Source organism: Muntiacus reevesi, chromosome 1, assembly GCF_963930625.1.
Source record: "Muntiacus reevesi chromosome 1, mMunRee1.1, whole genome shotgun sequence".
NCBI lineage: Eukaryota > Metazoa > Chordata > Mammalia > Artiodactyla > Cervidae > Muntiacus > Muntiacus reevesi.
The window spans coordinates 75,835,760-75,854,811 of record NC_089249.1 but is presented as its reverse complement, the minus strand read 5'-3'; the positions used below and the strand labels follow the sequence as shown (position 1 = coordinate 75,854,811).

General features: G+C 41.3%; 2 long non-coding RNA genes across 3 annotated transcripts in view; both read left to right on the top strand.

Annotated features, from left to right (window-relative positions):
* LOC136144027 (uncharacterized) overlaps nucleotides 1-16,809 on the top strand; it is a 123,260-nt gene extending 106,451 nt beyond the window's left edge. Inside the window, exon 2 of the long non-coding RNA XR_010658460.1 lies at nucleotides 15,326-16,809. This is a non-coding gene — a long non-coding RNA (uncharacterized lncRNA). The remainder of the gene's footprint in view (nucleotides 1-15,325) is intronic.
* On the top strand, nucleotides 376-12,400 carry LOC136144011 (uncharacterized). Of its 2 annotated transcripts, none has more exons than XR_010658458.1 (3): nucleotides 376-647; nucleotides 3,074-3,370; nucleotides 4,813-12,400. It is a non-coding gene; the product is annotated as an uncharacterized lncRNA (long non-coding RNA). The 2 variants fall into 2 exon arrangements; XR_010658459.1 differs by having other exon boundaries at nucleotides 3,074-3,423.
* Nucleotides 16,810-19,052: the final 2,243 nt, after the last annotated feature.

Below are 19,052 nucleotides of genomic sequence, written 5' to 3'. Positions count from 1 at the left end.
AAGAAGTTGATGCCTTATAAGATTTAAGGCACTTCAAGAGGGCAGACTGAAGAGGAAAATATAAAACTTACACTCAGAAATAACTTCATGTTAGTTCTGCTTCTGTAGAATATGCTTGGTGCGCCAAGATAGGAACAAGATGGCCTAGCAATCGACTATTAGCATAAGATGTTCTGATAAGTATGGAATGTTCTATTCATGCTTCTATGAATTTCTGTTTGGCAATTCCCTGCACATAACGCATAACAACTCCCATGCTCTGTAACCGCCCATTTCCCATAGCAACCAGATAACCAATCAACCAGTGCCAAGTGTAATTGTGTGTACTGAACCTATAAGAGTAAAGCTCACCCTGAGTTTGGGCTCCCAGAACTTCAGAGCACTAGCTCATCTGGGACAGCTGGCTTAAGAAACCTGAGTTCTCCAACCGTCCAAATGTGGTGCTTGGTTTCACCAGTTGGATTTTTGCAACATGGCCACTGCTGAGTTTTCCAAATTTGCTGGCATATTGACTGCAGCACATTCACAGCACCATCTTTCAGGATTTGAAATAGCTTAGCTGGAATGCCATCACCTCCACTAGCTTTGTTTGTTGTGATACTTCCTAAGTCCCACTTGACTTCATACTCCAGGATGTCAGACTTTAGGTGAGTGATCACACCTTCAAGGTTATCTGTGTCATTAAGATCTTTTTTGTATAATTCTTCTGTGTATTCTTGCAATCTCACTTAATATCTTCTCCTTCTGTTAGGTCCATAAAGTTTTTGTCCTTTATTGTGCCCGTGTCTACATAAGTTCTCTTGGTATCTCTGATTTTCTTGAAGAGATCTCTAGTCTTTCCCATTATATTGTTTTCCTCTATTTCTTTGCATTGATCACTGAGGAAAGCTTTCTTATCTCTCCTTGCTATTCTTTGGAACTCTTCAGTCAGATGGATATATCTTGCTTTTCCTCCTTTGCCTTTCACTTCTTTTCTTTTCTCAGCTATTTGTAAGGCCTCCTCAGATAACCACTGCCTTTTTGCATTTCTTCTTTTTGGGGATAATTATGAGCACCATCTCCTATACAATGTTATGAACCTCCATCCACAGTTCTTCATTAGTATTTGCCATAATAATTATTATTCTTTATAGGACTCAGTTTATTTGATTTGTGTATTAATTTTCTATTGCTTCTAGCACAAATTAGTATAAAGTTAACGGCTTAAAACACCAAAGTATTATTTTATCTTTTTGGAGATCAGATGTCAAATAGGGGTCTCACTGGGCTAAATCAAGTTGATTTAAAAAAAATAGTCATAAGCTAGAAATTGAGAATTATGTTTTATTCAGTGGACATTTTTAGGACTTCAAGCCTGAGAGAGAGCATCTCAAGTAACCATGAGAGAACTGCTCAGAGGAGGCAGGGGGTGGAGTCAGGTCATATAGAAGTTTGCAACAAGGGGCAGGCAGTCTAAACATTAAGGAAAAAGCAGATATCTCAAGGAATTTAATGCTTTTCTATGTGTGGGAAGGTGCAAAAGTCTGGGCTTACTGAAATCACTCGTTTCATATTCACCTCAGCTCTCTGGGGCTTTTTCACAACCCTGCTGCCCCACCAGCCCAACTCCTCAGCAATCACCATGGGGAGTGACTGATGGATGCACGATAACAGGCACCGTTCTTCCTGGGCCCCTTTTGAGCAGAGAAGTTCATATTTGGGGGCTAGAAACACTGATGGCTGTGACATCCTTGTTTATTGATATGGCAGGAAACGCTCTATTTCTCAGTGCTGTCAGGGCTGTGTGCCTTCCTTGAGGTTCCAGAGGAACAAACGTTTTCTTTCACCTTGTAACTTTTGGTGGCTGCCTGCATTCTTCGCTCATGGTCACACTTGTCCGTCTTCAGAGCCAGCAATGGAGGGACAATTCCTTCTCACACCTATCTCTCTGACCTCCTCCTCTACTTCATTCTTCTTCTTGTAAGACACTTGTAATTACCTTGATTCCAACCAGATATTCTGGAGTAATCTCCCTATTTGAAGGTCAGTTAATAAATATCCTTAATTCATCTGCTACTTTCATTTCCCTTTGCCCAATAAGCTAACACATTCAGAGGTTCCGGAGGCTGGGGCACTATTCATCGACCACAGTTTGGAAATCAATATGTAGCTAGTCCTCCCTGTCCTCTTTCTTCTCACCAGCCAGAGGTATCAGTTCAGTTCTGTCACTCAGTCGTGTCTGACTGTACCACTCCCTGGACTGCAGCATGCCAGGCTTCCCTGTCCATCACCAACTCCCGGAGCTTGCTCAAACTGTGGTGTGAAAAGACCAGAGATATAATTGCTCACAAAGACCCCTCCAATCTAGCTCTCAAATCCTCAATAGAAACAGGAGAAAATTTACACAGTGATACATCTTTAGAGCCTCATTAGTCAACTCTTTTTTCCCTAGAGTTTCTGCTGCATAGGGAAATATCTGCTACGAGAGTGACTTTGATAGCTTGAGTTTCCCACATGGTATCTATGACAAACTCGTCAGTGACTTCTCTGCCGGTGTGCGCCTCAAGTTTAGTGGCATGTTCTAACCACACTTGGTTTGTAGTTGCTTGTCACTGCCACTGCATCTCTCAGAAATGTCTCTAGTTTGGCATCCCAGCAAAGGCCATATGTCAATGCTCCATACGGGTGTGCAGTCCCAGGCATCATCTCAACAGGAGAAGCAGGGCAATGGTCCTGGACCAGGTCAAGTCCTTCCTTCCCCACCTTCTTCCCCTGGAAAGAAGGAAACATCCCAATTTCTTATATACAATGAATCCTGGAAGGTGAGGTCCAGCATAAAGTTTTTCCTTTTAATGGAAGAATTTTAAGGCTTGGTAATCTAGTAAGATCACATAGGGCTTGTCTCAATTGTTTCCTGTCTTATTGTCATTGCTGTATATTTGGTTTTTGGGAAAATAGTGTTTCTTCTGGAAAATGCATTCACCATCCTGAGAGGGAGGCTGCCAGAGCTTCAATGAGATATTGGATGAGAAAATGTGAACTGTAATGTTTTCCACTCATGTGATGCTCCATTCTTTTGTCTCACCTTCCCCAGAGCCCGTGATCCTTCCTGAGATCCTGGTCAAGTCATCATCCATCATACCAGGCTGGTGCAATGTCACCCTGGAGTGCAAGTCCCCAGGAAACAGAAACGACCTGAGTGTGACCTGGGAGAGCAAGGGCCTTCCCAGGGAGCTGGAGTGGAGCGGGACATCGCAACTAGCCCCCAACGTCTGGGAACTGACTCTGAAAAAGTCCCTGATTCAGTCCAGTGTCATTCTCACCTGTGTGGTTCGGAACCAAGTGGACAAGAAAACTGCCTCTGTAGACTTTGCACAAGTCTGCTCCCACGGTGAGTGCAGCCTGCCAGAGGGGAGGGGCACTCCTGGAGTTCACGTGCTCTGGGTGAGAGCTCTGGGCTTCTCTCCCCCCTCTGTTATCAGCACCACCTTCCACTGGGGTCACCCGAAACCGGAGCTTGGGAAGCAAAACCAATTTACTTCTGCTTTTAAATTTCTTGCACATCCATGCTCTCCTCTCCACACCTTACCATTGTTGGTCCAGACAGCAAACTTTCAGGAACTCTCCCCACATCACTCATTATTCACTGTGTGTTCACTGTGGTCTTAGAAAAAGGGAATTGGATGGTGTCAGCTGTGCCATCTGAGGGTTTGACCTCCAGTGTTTCCCTGTATTATTCAGGGCTCAAATGCTTCTCTGCCCACGTCTCTCTCCTCACGTATTTCACACTGGATTGTTTAGCTAGAGACCGTGAATGAGTCTTGCTATCACAAGCTTCTAACCCTCTGGAAATGCTCTTTCATCTAACATCAGTCCTCCAAAGTCAAGAGCCCTCCACTTTTTATTTCCTCCTGTTGAGGGATGTCTCTCAGTTAAGGCCAGCTTCATGGGGGATGATCAATATGGTTACCCAGGGTCCTGTGCTTGGTTATGGTTCTGTGCTTAACAAAGTTCGAGGAAAAGGAACCTCCATCTCATTTGGTACAGGGCCTTGCAGGTGCTGTGACCATCCAGCATAGACATTATATTTATAAAGCAGTGGTCCAAGACCACCCCACACTGAGTTAACAATGCTGTTTATGGACTTGTCTCCTGCGTAAGTTAGCATACCTGGAGGGCAGAGGCCATGTCTTATTTTCTTTGAATTCATGTCCCAAGCAAAGATTCTGGCAATGTTTGCTCACATTCACTGTCTCATTGAATCATTAATGAATATGTGTAGTTTGCCCTTCTAACCCATCCTCCACAAGGGAGACCTGACCTGCTGGAGGGATCTGATATATCAGCATCCCTTAAACCCCTATAACCCTCCCCTCAGCCTCATCATGGACTCTCAGATAAAATAAACATTCAGTCAGACCCTTGGGAAGGCAGTTCTTTCTCCCTCTTCTCCTCCTTGCTCTGTCCCACTCCAGCTTTCAACGTGGGGTGATGGCAACCCCCAGGGCTTATGATCTGACAGTAACATTCCCTGAACATGGTGCTCCTTTCTGATTCTCCACCCACCTTGAATATCTGTGGAACTCCTACTAATCCCTCAAGACTCAGTTTATACATCACCTCCTCTGGAAGGCCCACCCTGAAGGCATGTGTACCAGGTGGAATTTTCTCAGTTCAGTTAAGAATGAACCTACTGCACTCTTACCTCTTCAACTTCTGAACCAGGACTTTAGAATTCTCCATGTGTTTTCTCTCTATCTCCCTATGGCAATGGATATTTAAAATTCTGTCTTTCCTTAACCATTCTCCTTTCTCTCTGTGCGAGGGAAACAGGTTCGCACAGACAGATGATGACTGACTCCCTTGGAGGCATCCTATGGACAATCGTGGTTGTGCTATTCTTCCCGGGAACTTGACTGTGCTTTTGGAAAATGTAAAAGATGGAAAGGAACATGGATACTGGAAGAGGCAAGTTGCACTTCTTTTTCCTCCTCAGATAACTCCTCTCTTCCACTGAAACCCTTTTTCTTCACTTTGTTGCTCAGAGATTTCCCCCTGCAAAAGGGCTGGTGGATGTGATAATGACATTGGTGTCATAATCATGGAACTGGGCACAGGTTTTTGAGACTGAGATTCAAGCTCAACTCTGTGTATATGTGTGACTCAGAAGCAGCATTGCAGGAGGACCAGAGGAACCATGATGATGGCAACGGGACAGAGCAGAGTTAAGAAGAGTATCAAGAAGGCATGGACCAATTGAGAGGCGGGAGCTGTGATCATCCTGGGCTTTACCAGTTTCCTCTGCACCTACACTTGTGCTTATCAAACCTAATCACTGCTACTTCTGTCCCGCTACCTCTTTCTGAACAAGCAACAGTATTAACTAGGAAAATTTACATCTGAGGCCCGTGTAGTACTGGGAATTTGGGGGGCATCCATAAACAGTGAGTGTCAGCAGCATCGGTTCCTTGTGGGATCTTTGTTGTTTGTTGTTTCGTCAGTAAGTCATGTCCTGCTCTTTGTGACCCGATGGACTGTAGCATGTCAGGCTTCCCGATGCTTCTCTATCTCATGGAGATTGTTCAAAGTCATGTCCATTGAATTACGATGTCATACAACCATCTCACCCTCTTTTGTCCCCTTCTCCTCTTGCCCTCAATCTTTCCTAGCATCAGGGTCTTTTCCAATGATCAGCTTTTCCATTAGATGGCTATATTATTGGAGCTTCAACTTCTGCATCCTCCCTTCCAGTGAATACTCAGGACTGATTTCTTTTAGGATTGACTGGTTTGATCTTGCAGTCCAAGGGACTCTCAAGCATCTTCTCCAGCACCACAGCTTGAAAGCATTAATTCTTTGGTTCTCCCTCAGTCTTTTCTTGGCTCAGAGGGTAAAGCATCTGCCTGCAATGCAGGAGACCCGGGTTCAATCCCTGGGTTGGGAATATCCACTGGAGTAGGAAATGGCAACCCACTCCAGTACTCTTGCCTGGAAAATCCCATGGATGGAGGAGCCTGGGAGGCTGCAGTCCATGGCATCGCAAAGAGTCGGACACAACTGAACCACTTCACTTCATTTCACAGCCTTCTTTATGGTCCAACTCTCACATCCATCCATAACTACTGGAAAAATCATACCTTTGCTATGCAGTTCTTTCTGTCAAAATGATGTCTCTTCTTTTTAATATGCTGTCTAGTTTGGTCATAGTTTTTCTTCCAAGAAGCAAGCAGCTTTTAATGTCATGGCTGCAGTCACCATCTGCACTGATTTTGGAGCCCAAGAAAATAAAATCTGTCACTGTTTCCACTTTTCCCAATCTATTTGCCATGAAGTGATGGGACTGGATTGCATGATCATACATTTTGTATGTTGAATTTTGATCCAGGTTTTTCACTCTCATTAGGAGACTCTTTAGTTCCTCTTCACTTTCTGGCATTAGAATGGTAGCATCTACATATTTGAGGTTGTTGATATTTCTCCCAGCAATGTTGATTCCAGCTTGTGATTCATCCAGCCCAGGTTTTCCCATGATGGACTCTGCATATAATTTAAATAAGAGGGTGACGATATACAACATTGATGTACTCCTTTCCCAATTTGGAACCAGTCTGTTGTTCCATGTCTGGTTGTAACTGTTTCTTCTTGATGTGCATATAGGTTTCTCAACAGTCAGGTAGGGTGATTTGATATTCCCATCTCTTTAAGAATTTACCACAATTTGTTGTGATCTGCACAGTCAAAGGCTTTAGTGTAGTCAGTGAAGTAATGTAGATGTTTTTCTGGAATTCCCTCTCTTATTCTATGGTACAACACATGTTGGCGATTTGATCTCTGGTTCCCTGTCTTTTCTAAATCTAGCTTATACATCTGGAAGTTCTTGGTTCACATACTGCTGATGCCTAACTTGAAGGATTTTGAGTATTACCTTGCTAGCATGTGGAATGAGAACAGTTGTATAGTAATTTGTACATTCTTTGGTATTGCCTTTCTTTGGGATTGGAGTGAAAATTGATCTTTCCTGTGGCCACTGCTGAGTTTTCCAAATTTGGATCTGGTTTATGCTTCATCTGCTTTTAGAATCCATTGTCTTTCATTCCCAGAGTATCAGTGAGCAGTGTCTGAAAGAAGAGTTGCCTCTCAGTGGTGTCTAACCTGCGATCCAGAACACAGGCCGGAGCACGAAGATAATTGAAAAAACAGGGGAATCCTGGGACACCTCCACTCTGATGCTGACATCCTCCAGACACCTGCATCTCCAGTTCAGGTTCAGCTCCATCTGCCCCTGATCTTTTACTTTGACCCATGTGATGCCAGCTCAGCAAGAGATTGAGCTGGAGTTTCAGAACTGATAATGGGTTAAGTTTTATCCTGGGCACTCTGCAAATATTACCTCTTCTAGTTTTCACAAGAATGCTCTAGGGTAGCTATCATGTTCTATATTTTACAAGACAGTAATTGTTATTTCCACCTGGTTGGTGACAGAGGAAAGCCTTAATTCCAACAAAGAGTGATTCCAGTTTTCACATCTTATCCTTTCTCTACATGGTCACTGAATCTTGGAATATTGGATGGGAATATTCTTCATTTGTTCCTTTCGCAAGGACCTAGCCTCTGATGCTGCTGCTGCAATATGGACTGAGTTCACTGTTTATGCATCAGCTGGTTGCTAATAGAAGAATTACCCCTTCAATGAACAATGGGGGCTTGGTGCATGGGAGACTTGGAGAGGGGGACCATGACCTCAGTTTAGAGGAAACATTCTGAGAGGACATGCTTCTCAATCTTGGGTCATGTAAGAGTTCTTCCTATCTTTACAAGGTGTGTTTTGGATTTCAGCAGCACAGTCTTCAAACTAGCTCCCCTTCCATTGTTATTCAGGAGTCTGCTCAATAGGTTTTACATAAGTTTTTCATTTAACATTCAATGATACTGTGAGGCAGAAATTTCCACTGAACAGATGGAAAAATAAAACTTACAGATGTTAAACAACACATTTACGTTTCCCAAGTAAAGTAATATGCCTGATTTGGATTTATAGAGAATTATAATTTCACTAATTTTGACTCTTTTTTCCTCCATTATTCCAGGCATCCAGTGAAATTCAGTTCAGGTCAGTCACTCATTCATGTCCAACTATTTGTGACCCCATGGACAACAGCACACCAGGCTTCCCTGCCTATCACCAACACCCGGAGCTTGCTGAAACTCATGTCCATCCAGTCGGTGATGCCATCCAGCCATTTCATCCTCTGTCCTCCCCTTCTCTTCCCTCCTTCAATTTTTCCCAGCATCAAGGTCTTTTCAAATGAGTCAGTTCTTCACATCAGATAGCTCAAGTATTGAAGTTTCAGCTTTAGCATCAGTCCTTCCAATGAATATTCAGTACTGATTTCCTTTAGGGTTGACTGGTTGGATCTCCTTGCAGTCTGAGGACTCTCATGAGTCTTATTCAACACCACAGTTCAAAAGCATCAATTCTTTGGTGCTCAATTTTCTTTATAGTCCAACTCTCACATCCACGCATGACTATTAGAAAAACGATAGCTTCGACTAGACGGACCTTTGTCGGCACAGTCATGTCTCTGCTTTTTAATATGCTGCCTAGGTTGGTCATAGCTCTTCTTCCAAGGAGTGAGTGTTTTTTGATTTCATGGCTGCAGTCACCATCTGCAGTGATTTTGGAGCCCAATAAAATAAAGTCTCTCACTGTTTCCATTGTTTCCCCCATCTAACTGGCATAAAGTGATGGGACCAGATGCCATGATCTAGTTTTCTGAATGCTGAGTTTTAAGCTACCTTTTCACTCTCCTCTTTCACTTTCATTAAGAGGCTCTTTAGCTCTTCTTTGCTTACTGCCATAAGGGTGGTGTCATCTGCATAACTGAGGTTGTTGGTATTTCCCCCAGCATCGTGATTCCAGCTTGTGCTTCATCCAGCCTGGCATTTCACATGATGTACTCTGCATATAAGTTAAATAAGCAGGGTGACAATATACAGTCTTGGCATACTCCTTTCCAGATTTGGAACAAGTCTGTTGTTCTGTGTCCAGTTCTAACTGTTGCTTCTTGAGCTGAATACAGATTTCTTAGGACATCCAACCAATCATCATCTTCTATTGGGTTATTCTTCAAAATGCTTCTTGTAGTCCATCCTCCTCTCATTTCTTTATTCCTATATTCTACCTCCAGTTTCACCATTTTCACATTGCCACCAGCATTATAGGAGAATTTCTGTGTATAACTATTATACATTTTTTGATTATAGCCTTCTTAGTGTGTGTGATGTAATACCTCATTGTCATTTTTGAATTGCATTTCCCTAATGATTATTGAAATTAGAAGATAATTGCTTCTTGGCAGGAAGGCTGTGACAAGCCTAGACAGTGTTTTAAAAAGCAGAGACATCACTTTGTGACATAGGTCTGTATAGTCAAAGCTATGGTTTCTCCAGTAGTCACATATGGATGTGAGAGTATGACCATAGAGAAGGCTGAGCACCAAAGAATTGATGCTTTTGAACTGTGGTGCTGGATAAGACTCTTGAGAATCCTTTGATCTCGAGGAGATCAAACCAGTTAATCTTAATGAAAATCAACACTGAATACACTCTGGAAGAACTGATGCTGTAGCTGAAGCTCCAATAATTTGGACACCTGATGAGAGCAGCCGACTCTTTGGAAAAGACCCTGATGCTGAGAAAGATTAAAGGTAGAAGGAGAAGAGGGTGACAGAGGATGATCTGGTTGAATGGCATCACCGATTCAATGGCCATGAACTTTGGCAAAGTCTGGTAGATGGTGATGAACAGGGAAACCTGGAGTGCTGCAATCCATTGGGTTGCGACGAACTGGACATGACTTGGTGACTGAACAACAACAACAGCAACAATAAAGATAACAAGGTTGAACATCATTTCCTGTGTGTTAACCACTTGTATACCTTATTTGAATTAATTCATTTCTCTCTCTGAGTCCCTCTCATCTTGCTTTATTCCCACCACACCAATAGAGCTGCTTTTGTTCAAGTCAGTAAGAAACTTCATTAAACTATCATTAAATCTCATAGACAACCTGTTTCATCTCCCTTCAATCTCAGCAGCAATGGAGCTGTCTTTGCTTGAATCCCTGCATCACCTTGCATTCAAGAATCACAATCATTTCTCTCCCACTCAGTGGTAGCTCCCTAGTTGCCTTGTCTAGTTTCTCATCTCTTCAATCTCTAAATTCCGGAATATCCCAGGGGTCAGACACAGACCATCCATGTAATTTTTCTTCACTATCTATACTCATTCTTTTCTTATGTTATGGCCATGTACTAGAACCTGTGACTATGTAAACTTACGAGGCAAAAATGTCTTACAGATGTGATAAAGGTTAAGGTCCTTGATATTGGGAGATTATTCTAAATTATCCAGATGGTTCAATTTTAATCATGGAAGTTCACAAAAGTGGAAGAATAAGAGGTAGAAAAGTGAGTCAGAGAGATACGAGATGAGAATGTGACATGCTATTTCTGTCTTTGAAGATGGACTAAGAGGGACAGAAGTTCAGAACATGTGGTGGTCTCTAGAAGCTAAGAAAGCCTGCAACTGAATGAAAATGAAAACGTCAGTCTTACAACTGCAAAGAACTGAATTCAGGCAATAACAAGAGTATGTATACAAGGGGCCAATTATGTTGATGTATAGAAAAACCCATCACAATATTGTAAAGTAATTATCTTTCAATAAAATAAAGTAATTAGTTAAAAAGTTACTTCATAATGGAAAAGTTTGAGACAGTTAAGAAAATGAACAAGCAGAAAATGCATTCTCCTTCTGAGACTCTAGAAAGGATTCTAGCTTGTGAATACCTCAATTTAATGTGAATGAGACTCCAGATTTCTGATTTTCAAAGCTGTGAGATAATAGTTTTGTGTTAAGCAACTATATTTGTAGTGATTTTTTTAATGGCAGTAATAGAAAACCAATATAGATATCATACCATCTCATGATTTTAAACATAATGACTGCTCCAAAATTGTGGTCTGGATTTCTCCAAGGCACTCCACTTTGGAGAGTGCAATAAATATACAACTGTTTACTTGACATCTCCACTTAGATGTATAATAGACATCTCCAACTTTACATGTCTATGTTTATGCAGTTTTCCGATCCCAATAAATGCCACCTTCATACTTCCATTGTTTTGCCACATAACTTTTCTGTTATCTTACTGATTTTCTCATAACCCACATTCTATTAGCAAATACTGTTATCTTTTCTATCTTTCAATATATCTAATCTATCATCTATTTATCTGTCATCTATCTATATTGGTAATATGCCTATGTTTTACAACATGTCTGATCCAAAATGGCCACCAACATTTACCTGGAGTAGTTTAGTAGCCTAACAGTCTCCATGTTTCTGTACCCCTATGAGTTTATTTTCAAACAGCATTCAGAAAGTCTTTCTAATAATTTATATCATATAGGTGACTGGGTTTAACAGCACCTACTGGGTTATTTTTGTATTATAAAAAGATACTCACATACGTTTATGTGGGACACAAGGGAATACAAAACTTGATATGAAGATGTTGATAGTGGTTAACTTCTGGGTCTGTTTCTTTTTCTGTATTATAATATTTTCCAAAATACCTGATAGAAAAACATCATTCATTTAAATTTTTGAGCATGGGATTGACATGACCAGAGCTTATGTTAGAAATAGTAAAGCCACATACACCGCAAGAGGAAGTTTATCATCCTGTAAACTAGTTGTTATAGACTGAATTATGTCCCCTTAAAATTCATATGTTCAGACCCTGAAAGTGAAAGTGAAGTCGCTCAGTTGTGTCCGACTCTTTGCGACCCCATGGACTGTAGCCTATCCGGCTCATTCATCCATGGGATTATCCAGGCAAAAATACTGGGGTGGGTTACCATTTCCTAAACCCTACTATGACTGGACTTTGAGATATAGCCTTTATGGAGTTAGTTAAGGTTCAATGAGGTTGTAGGGAGGAGACTAATTTGATAGAATTTATGAGAAGACAAAGAGTTCTCTCTCTGCCCTGACAGAGAAAAAGTCATATGAGGTCACTCTGAGAAGGTGTTGTCCTTAGCCTAGGAGAGAGGCATCACCAGAAACCAGCTTTTACTGCACCTTGATCTTGGACTGTGAGCTTTCAGAAATATGAGAAAATAAATTTATGTTATGTAAGTCATTCAGTCTGTGAACTTCTACTACAGCATCCAGAGAATACTAATATATAAGTTCAAGCATTTATTCTCATGTTTTTATCTTTTACTTTCTATTGTGTTCAAATGACTCCTTCAGATTTTTTATTGAAATCACACATAAACCATACTTAGATCTGTCTAGACACTAAAGGTAGTAATAGAAAACTAATATAGATGAACATTTTGTTCTAAGTGATGCCAATGCAAATCCTTTCATTGCTTACAACTCTGGCTATTCTTCAGATCACCTACAGAGCCTGAGACCCCTACCCAAAATACAAACCATCTGTATTTAAAAAAAAAAATCTGAAGAGATTTTGAAGTATAGTGTGTGTTAAGAACTGAAAATCTTTGGTCTAGATGGTGTCTTCAGAAAGCTCAAATGGGAAGACAAAGAGGTTGAGAGTTTGCCTTCCAAGATGATGCTTACCATGTGCTCAGCACAAAGTGTAGTGTATCAATTGAGTAGCAGAATGATTGAATAATGAGGCTCCTCGAATTGGCATTATTTGCATGTGTTAATGAAGGTTTAGAATCTGACACTTAGGCTCAGGTTGAGTCTAGAAACTCCATCTCATCATTTGCCCAGAAAAGAGATTTACTTGGAGATGAAAAATCTAGATAACAAATGACATCAGATGCTGACACACAAAATCAGGTTTCTTATTTACAAATTAACAGTAAAAATGATACTTGTCAACTGAGTTGGATATTTCTCTTAGGGCATCCTTTTCCCAAAAAAGGCCACATGAGAAACCAAGGTCCAACTGAGCTGCCTGGGGAGCCCTATATTAGGGCAGGTGAGCAGATGCTGTTGGCATGGATCCCAGTGGCCTTCTCATCTGAGCTCTCCATCCCTGTGGAAAAACTTATCTTCCCAGGGCATGAGATTCTCCTACCAGCCCAACTGTGCGCTTCCTTTGTCTCTGTCCCTTATCTCTGTTTGTGCTACATTTCTTATTTATCATCTCTTTGATTGATTAATATATTCTTTAATCATTTCCATATGTGAGATTAAGGCTTGCTCTGATCTGAAAGAATCTCTATACCTCTCATGTAATACAGGCATTTTGTATTTTGTTTAACTTTTAAACAAGAAGAACATGAAAAACAAACAAAAGACCCTGAAAACTCTCACTAGTCCTATTTACTTATTTCTGAGTTCTTAGTAGAGAGGACGGGAAGAGAGAAAGGACATCTTACTATACCACATAGCACCAGCTCAACCACAAATCTGAATTTTCACAGATTCCGCAATATGTGGTGAACTGGTTAATGAACCCTGTGACTCTCAAGTTTGGTGTGTTCACCCATTTTATTCCTTAGCCTTTCAGTTAATTTCTTCTCATATTTAAAACTGCAAAGTACAACACAACAACAATAGAACCCTAAGAGAATGTCATCTATTAAATGAAAAAGTTTCATGATGGGCAATTTCTGGAAAAATACAAATCACTAAAATTTACTTATGTGTGTACATCAATCACAGGAAACCAACACAGAAATTATTGTAAAACTTCTAAGTATGTATTTCTCCTTTGAGGGTATAAGGGCCAAATTCTATCAGCAGTGAATTCCTTCAAATCTTTATAGAGGGGCTAACTTTTATGCCAACAAACACATCTTAAAAGTTGGCAGATGATAGAAATCATTCATTTATGAGACTTAAAACTTGACAAAGCACAAAAAGAAACCCCCAATCCATTTCTCAAGGTTGTTTGGGCACCTCTGACTTTCCTGTTTCTGATGAAAACCTCTTCTTGTAAACTAAACTTTCAATTTCCCAAGGAGCCTGAAGAGCAGAAAGCTTTTCACCAGTCTCCTGCTTAGTAATGGGAGTAAGAATAGAGTTCTGATCTCTATTGAGTAGAAACAAGAGGAGGAAGAAACAGGCTTCTGGGTGATGGATACTAGACTGGCCACTCTCCCTGCAGTAGACTGGCTCAATGCCAGGGACTCTGCTTCACTTGATGGTTATGGGGAAAATGAGATTTTGGGATCAGAATTATCTTGTTACTTTGGTAAAGAGAGTTTCTTATTCTAAGGATGTCTCATTGGAAGCTGGGTTTCACTGGTGTGTCAGATGTTAGAGAATCTGCCTGCAATGTAAGAGACCCAGGTTCGATCCCTGGCTAGGGAAGATCCCCTGGAGAAAGGAATGGCAACCATTCAAGGATTCTTGTCTGGAGAATTCCATGGATAGAGCAGCCTGATGGGCTACAATTCATGGGGCTGCAAAGAGTTGGACATGTCTGAGTCTTTCATTGGTAGTAATCTCACCGTGGATTTCTACCCCATCCCCATCCACCTACCCCATTGTGTGCCTTATAACTACCCATAAACTGACTGAACCTATGGCTATATCCTACCAGTTATGGGAGCTCACTGTGTCCCAAAGCATCTATTTCATTTTTGCATGACTCTGACTATAGAAAGACTATAGAAAGATCACCTATAATGTTTAAGATATCCTCTAATATTTAAGTCAAAACCTATCTCCCTCTATCTTCATCCTCTGACAATAGTTTCTGTCTTGGGTTTTCTCATTACAAATAGGATTCCTTGTCAACTCAATGGCCCTTCAAGTGGGTTTTTGATCAGAGATAAACATCAGGGCCCAGTAGAGCTATTTCTTCTTCTTAAAAATCCCTACTTACTCCCAACTCAGTGGTTTCTTGGAGTACACGTGACCTTTACAGTCTTTGCAATTCCATTTGGCATCAGGCAAAGGCCTGAAGGGATTGGATTTCACATTTCCTGGTGATAGTGAGCACCACCGCTCCCCCAATCCCCTGGAAAAGAAGTGTGCTCTGAAGTGGCTAGCATCACCTGCCTGGACATTTCTTGATCCTAACAAGTTTCTAGGATTCATTGGGGTGGTTCTCTTGTCCCTTAGGTTCTCACCACGCAGCTGGGGCTGGTGTTGGACTGTCCCTGAGGTTGGCTCATAGTCAGGACCAAAAGTTGGGTCTGGTCGCAGGTCTTTCTCTTCTCCAGCTCCTTGGGGTGAATTTTGCTTTTCCAGGTGAGGTTCAGGTTCTCTGTGGTCCTGTTTGTATCAGCCTATTGTGATGAACTGTGAAAATAGAATCTGTGGAGTGGATTGGCTTCTGTGGTAGCAGGTAACAAATGAATATTAGTGGATGAATGGGCAGGGTCCCTTTCTTTTCGGAGTGCGTATAGTGAAAATATGATACTATTTGTTGGAAGGACTGATGTTGAAGCTCCAATACTTTGGCTACCTGATGTAAAGAGCGAACTCATCAGAAAAGCCCCTGATGCTGGTAAAGATAGAAGGCAGGAGGAAAAGAGGATGGTAGAGGATGAGATGGTTAGATAGCATTACCAACTCAGTGAACATTGGTCCAGGAGATAGTGAAGGACAGGGGAGCCTGGCTGCAGTCCATGGAGTTGCCAAGAGCTGGGCCTGCCTTAGCAACGGAACAACAGCAGCAACAACACTGATGGTGAGCACACGTCATAATATTTTATTCCTAACCACAGATGTGTAACTCCAAGGATGGAGAGCTGGGTCAGCTATGGACTTAGGTGATAGTGAATATAGGTTAGTCAACTGTAACAACTATGCGACTCAGATTGGGGACTTTGGTACTGGGAGAGGCTTTGGATGTGTGGAGGCAAAAGATATGAGGGAACTCTTCCTCCCTTCTGTTGAGTTTTCCTGTGACCTTAAAAACGTAAAAGTAATCAAAACCAGAGTTTACAATAAATATATACAAGGTCCATATAGACAAGAAATTATAAGAAGATATATATATATATATATATATATATATATATATATGAAAACATTTGTACATATTTTTGAGAAAACTAGAAAAAGTGACTATAACACCTATTTCACAGGATGATTTTGAAGCTTTAGACAATTTATTCCAACTGTCTCTTACAGTACCTAAAACAGAACAGAGTGGGTACTTCAAGAACATTCTTTGAATATATGATGAAATTTATTTGCTACCATTAAAAACAGAAACAATCATAAAACAGTTTGAGAACATCAGACAAGGCTTCTTTTGTGCTGAGTTTTAAAAAAGTTTAATTTTGTTGCTGTTATATTCTGAACCTTTAAGCGTGTTGGTAATAGGGAATAAGTCTACATCTCTTCTTAGTATCTTTTTCAAGGAGTTGGAAAACAAGATGGGTACCACTACTGTATTCTATATTGTCTTTTTTGCAGAGTTTTCTGATTCTATTTTCTCAGCAATTCTATAAATGTCTACAGCAACTAAATTTCCTCTTTGGATCAGCAACATCTCACTTATTTTTGCACTGTAGAGCATATTGCCCTTCTATTATCTTATTTAGTTTCAGAAAGCCCTGCTAGGAAGGCAGGGCATTTCACAGATGAAGCAACGGAAGTTTGGAGAGTGAAAATATTTTACCCAAAGTTATGTAATGAGAAAGGCATTCAGAATATCAGTTTTGGAGAAGGGCAGTTGGCTAAAGTCTCTTGGTTTCCCCCACCGTGCATATCCCCTGCCGATACCACGCAAACAGGTGAAATCACCAGTTGACCTCCACACATGTCACCTTAACAAGACCTATAGCCTTTGGGAAGTAAAGGTTGGGAAAGTAAACCTTGGGAAAATAGCTTCACAGGCAGAATATGCAAGTTAGCGTTTGAAAAGTGGTTTGCGACTCTTAAGATCTCAGACATACTGAAGGCATAAAAAAGTAGGATTGGACACCAGGAAAAAGATAATTTATCTGGAGAAAGCTATATTGTGATTCCCTTGCTCCCCTCTGTGGGTTCCCAAAAGCTATGAGCTCGTGAGACTGAGCTTTAATGAGACTACTCAGAGAGCTTGATGTGTCTCTTGTCCTTTGAGGATGCACTGGACAGGTGGCTGACTCACACCTGAGAAAGCCAAAGGGAGAGATGCCTCTGGGACAGCCCACACTGCCTCCTGGATTGAGATCTGTGTCCTCTGAGGTTTCCTTTTCTCCTCTCAGGCATGTTCTGCCACATGATCCTCCCAGAACTTTCTTCCTCCTGTGTGGATCCATGAGAATGTCTGAATCTCCCTATCGTCATGTAAATGGTGATGGGAACTTGGAGCCCATTTGAGGTTTTTTCTTCTGCCTAGATGCACCATGCCTTGATTCCTATCCATGAGGATTTCCTTGGTGATGGCACTACCGTCCCAGATGAATTATGAGAGGCACCTCGGGTGGTTCTGCTGCAGTGAGCTTGTGTGCTTGCTGAGTTGCTCATTTGTGTCCTACTCTTTGCAACCCTATGGCCTGGAGCCCACCAGGCTCCTCTGTCCATGGGATTCTCCAGGCAACAATACTGGAGCAGGTTGCCATGCCCTCCTCCAGGGACATTCCTGACCCAGGGATCGAACCCACATCTCTTATGCCTCCCACACTGGCAGGCAGGTTCTTCACCACTAGCAGAAGCTGGGAAGCCTCTGCTGCAGTGCTCCTTCTTAACCTGTTTGGAGTTTCTATCATCTGGCTTGTTCCACATCTGAGCCCTACAGCTTGCCTGGCATAGTTTTAGTTTGTTATTAATAAACAGAGGACTTCCTGGGAGATGGAACTACATCTCAGAGTAATTATGAGAGGCACCACAGCTCCTTCTTCTGATGTGCTCCTTCTTAACCTGTTTGGAGTTTTTATCACCTGGGTTGTTACACTTCTCAGTCCTAGAACTTTCCTGGCATCTTTTCAGCTTGTTATCAGTACTTTTTGAAAAATATATATTTTTTTCTCTGAATCTACATTCCTTGGTTTTTGAAAACATATCTTTTTTAATCAATAAAATATAGTCTTTCATACCTGGAAGTTAAAAGATGAACATGGAGTTGCACCTTCGGTGGAGTTCTAGCTTCTGCCTTAAGCATGGCTGCTTCAGCCCCAAGTGTTGGAGGGTGTGCGGAGGAAGGATTCCAAGAGTGGAAAAATACTTTGGAATTTTCCAGAGAGGAAGACACACAAACTGACTCGGGAACATCTCCTCAAACTCTGACTATACAAAAATTCTTGATAACTATAGAATAAAGTGTTTTAGTTAGGAAAGAACAGTGCCTTATTAAACTTAATTGTGTAAGTGAGGTTCAGGGAACTCCAGTCACAGAAACAAGAGAAAATTAAATGTTAAAGGGGTGCATGAGATTTAAACTTCTCATATCCCGTGGAGTTGTCAGAGACGTATCTGTCCCTTAGAGGCCAGTGTTATATGTTCTTAAGTGTGACTTTGACCTTTAGGGGTATTGCACAAGGCCAGATAAGGAGCTGGAGTAAATAGAGGGTGAGAAAATATCAGCCTCATAGGAAATTGGCTTGAGGGCTGCCACTTGCACTGTATGGGAGGAATCTGTGAGAAATTTGTGAGAAACTGGCACCCAAGCCTGCACATATATGTATTTGAGAGTGTGATTTCTCACTATGCTGTAAAACTCAAAAACAATACCATAAAATAGGGCTTACAGGACTTTGGCAGGAGCAAAGAGTAAACAGACCAGTAAGGCAACTTCCATATCAAGTCAGGTGTTTGGACTCTTATAGGGAACAATTGCTACTGTGTGTATGATAATGCTAGAACATTACTAGTTTGTTAGGAAATGCATATCCCTCTGAGACAGAGTCAGCAGAGCCCACCAACAGGAAACCACAATCTGAAAACCACAGTTAACTGAGAAAGCTGCAACTGAGAACTTCAGAGAACTATGTTTATACTTTTCAAAAGATACAGAAAGGAATGAAACCTATAATACAAAAAGAAAAATGTCTGAAGAAAGAACAAAGAGGAAGGGATTAGGAAGGAAAAATCAGAGCAAAATAATAAGTAAAGGGGGCTTCCTTTGTAGCTCAGTAGGT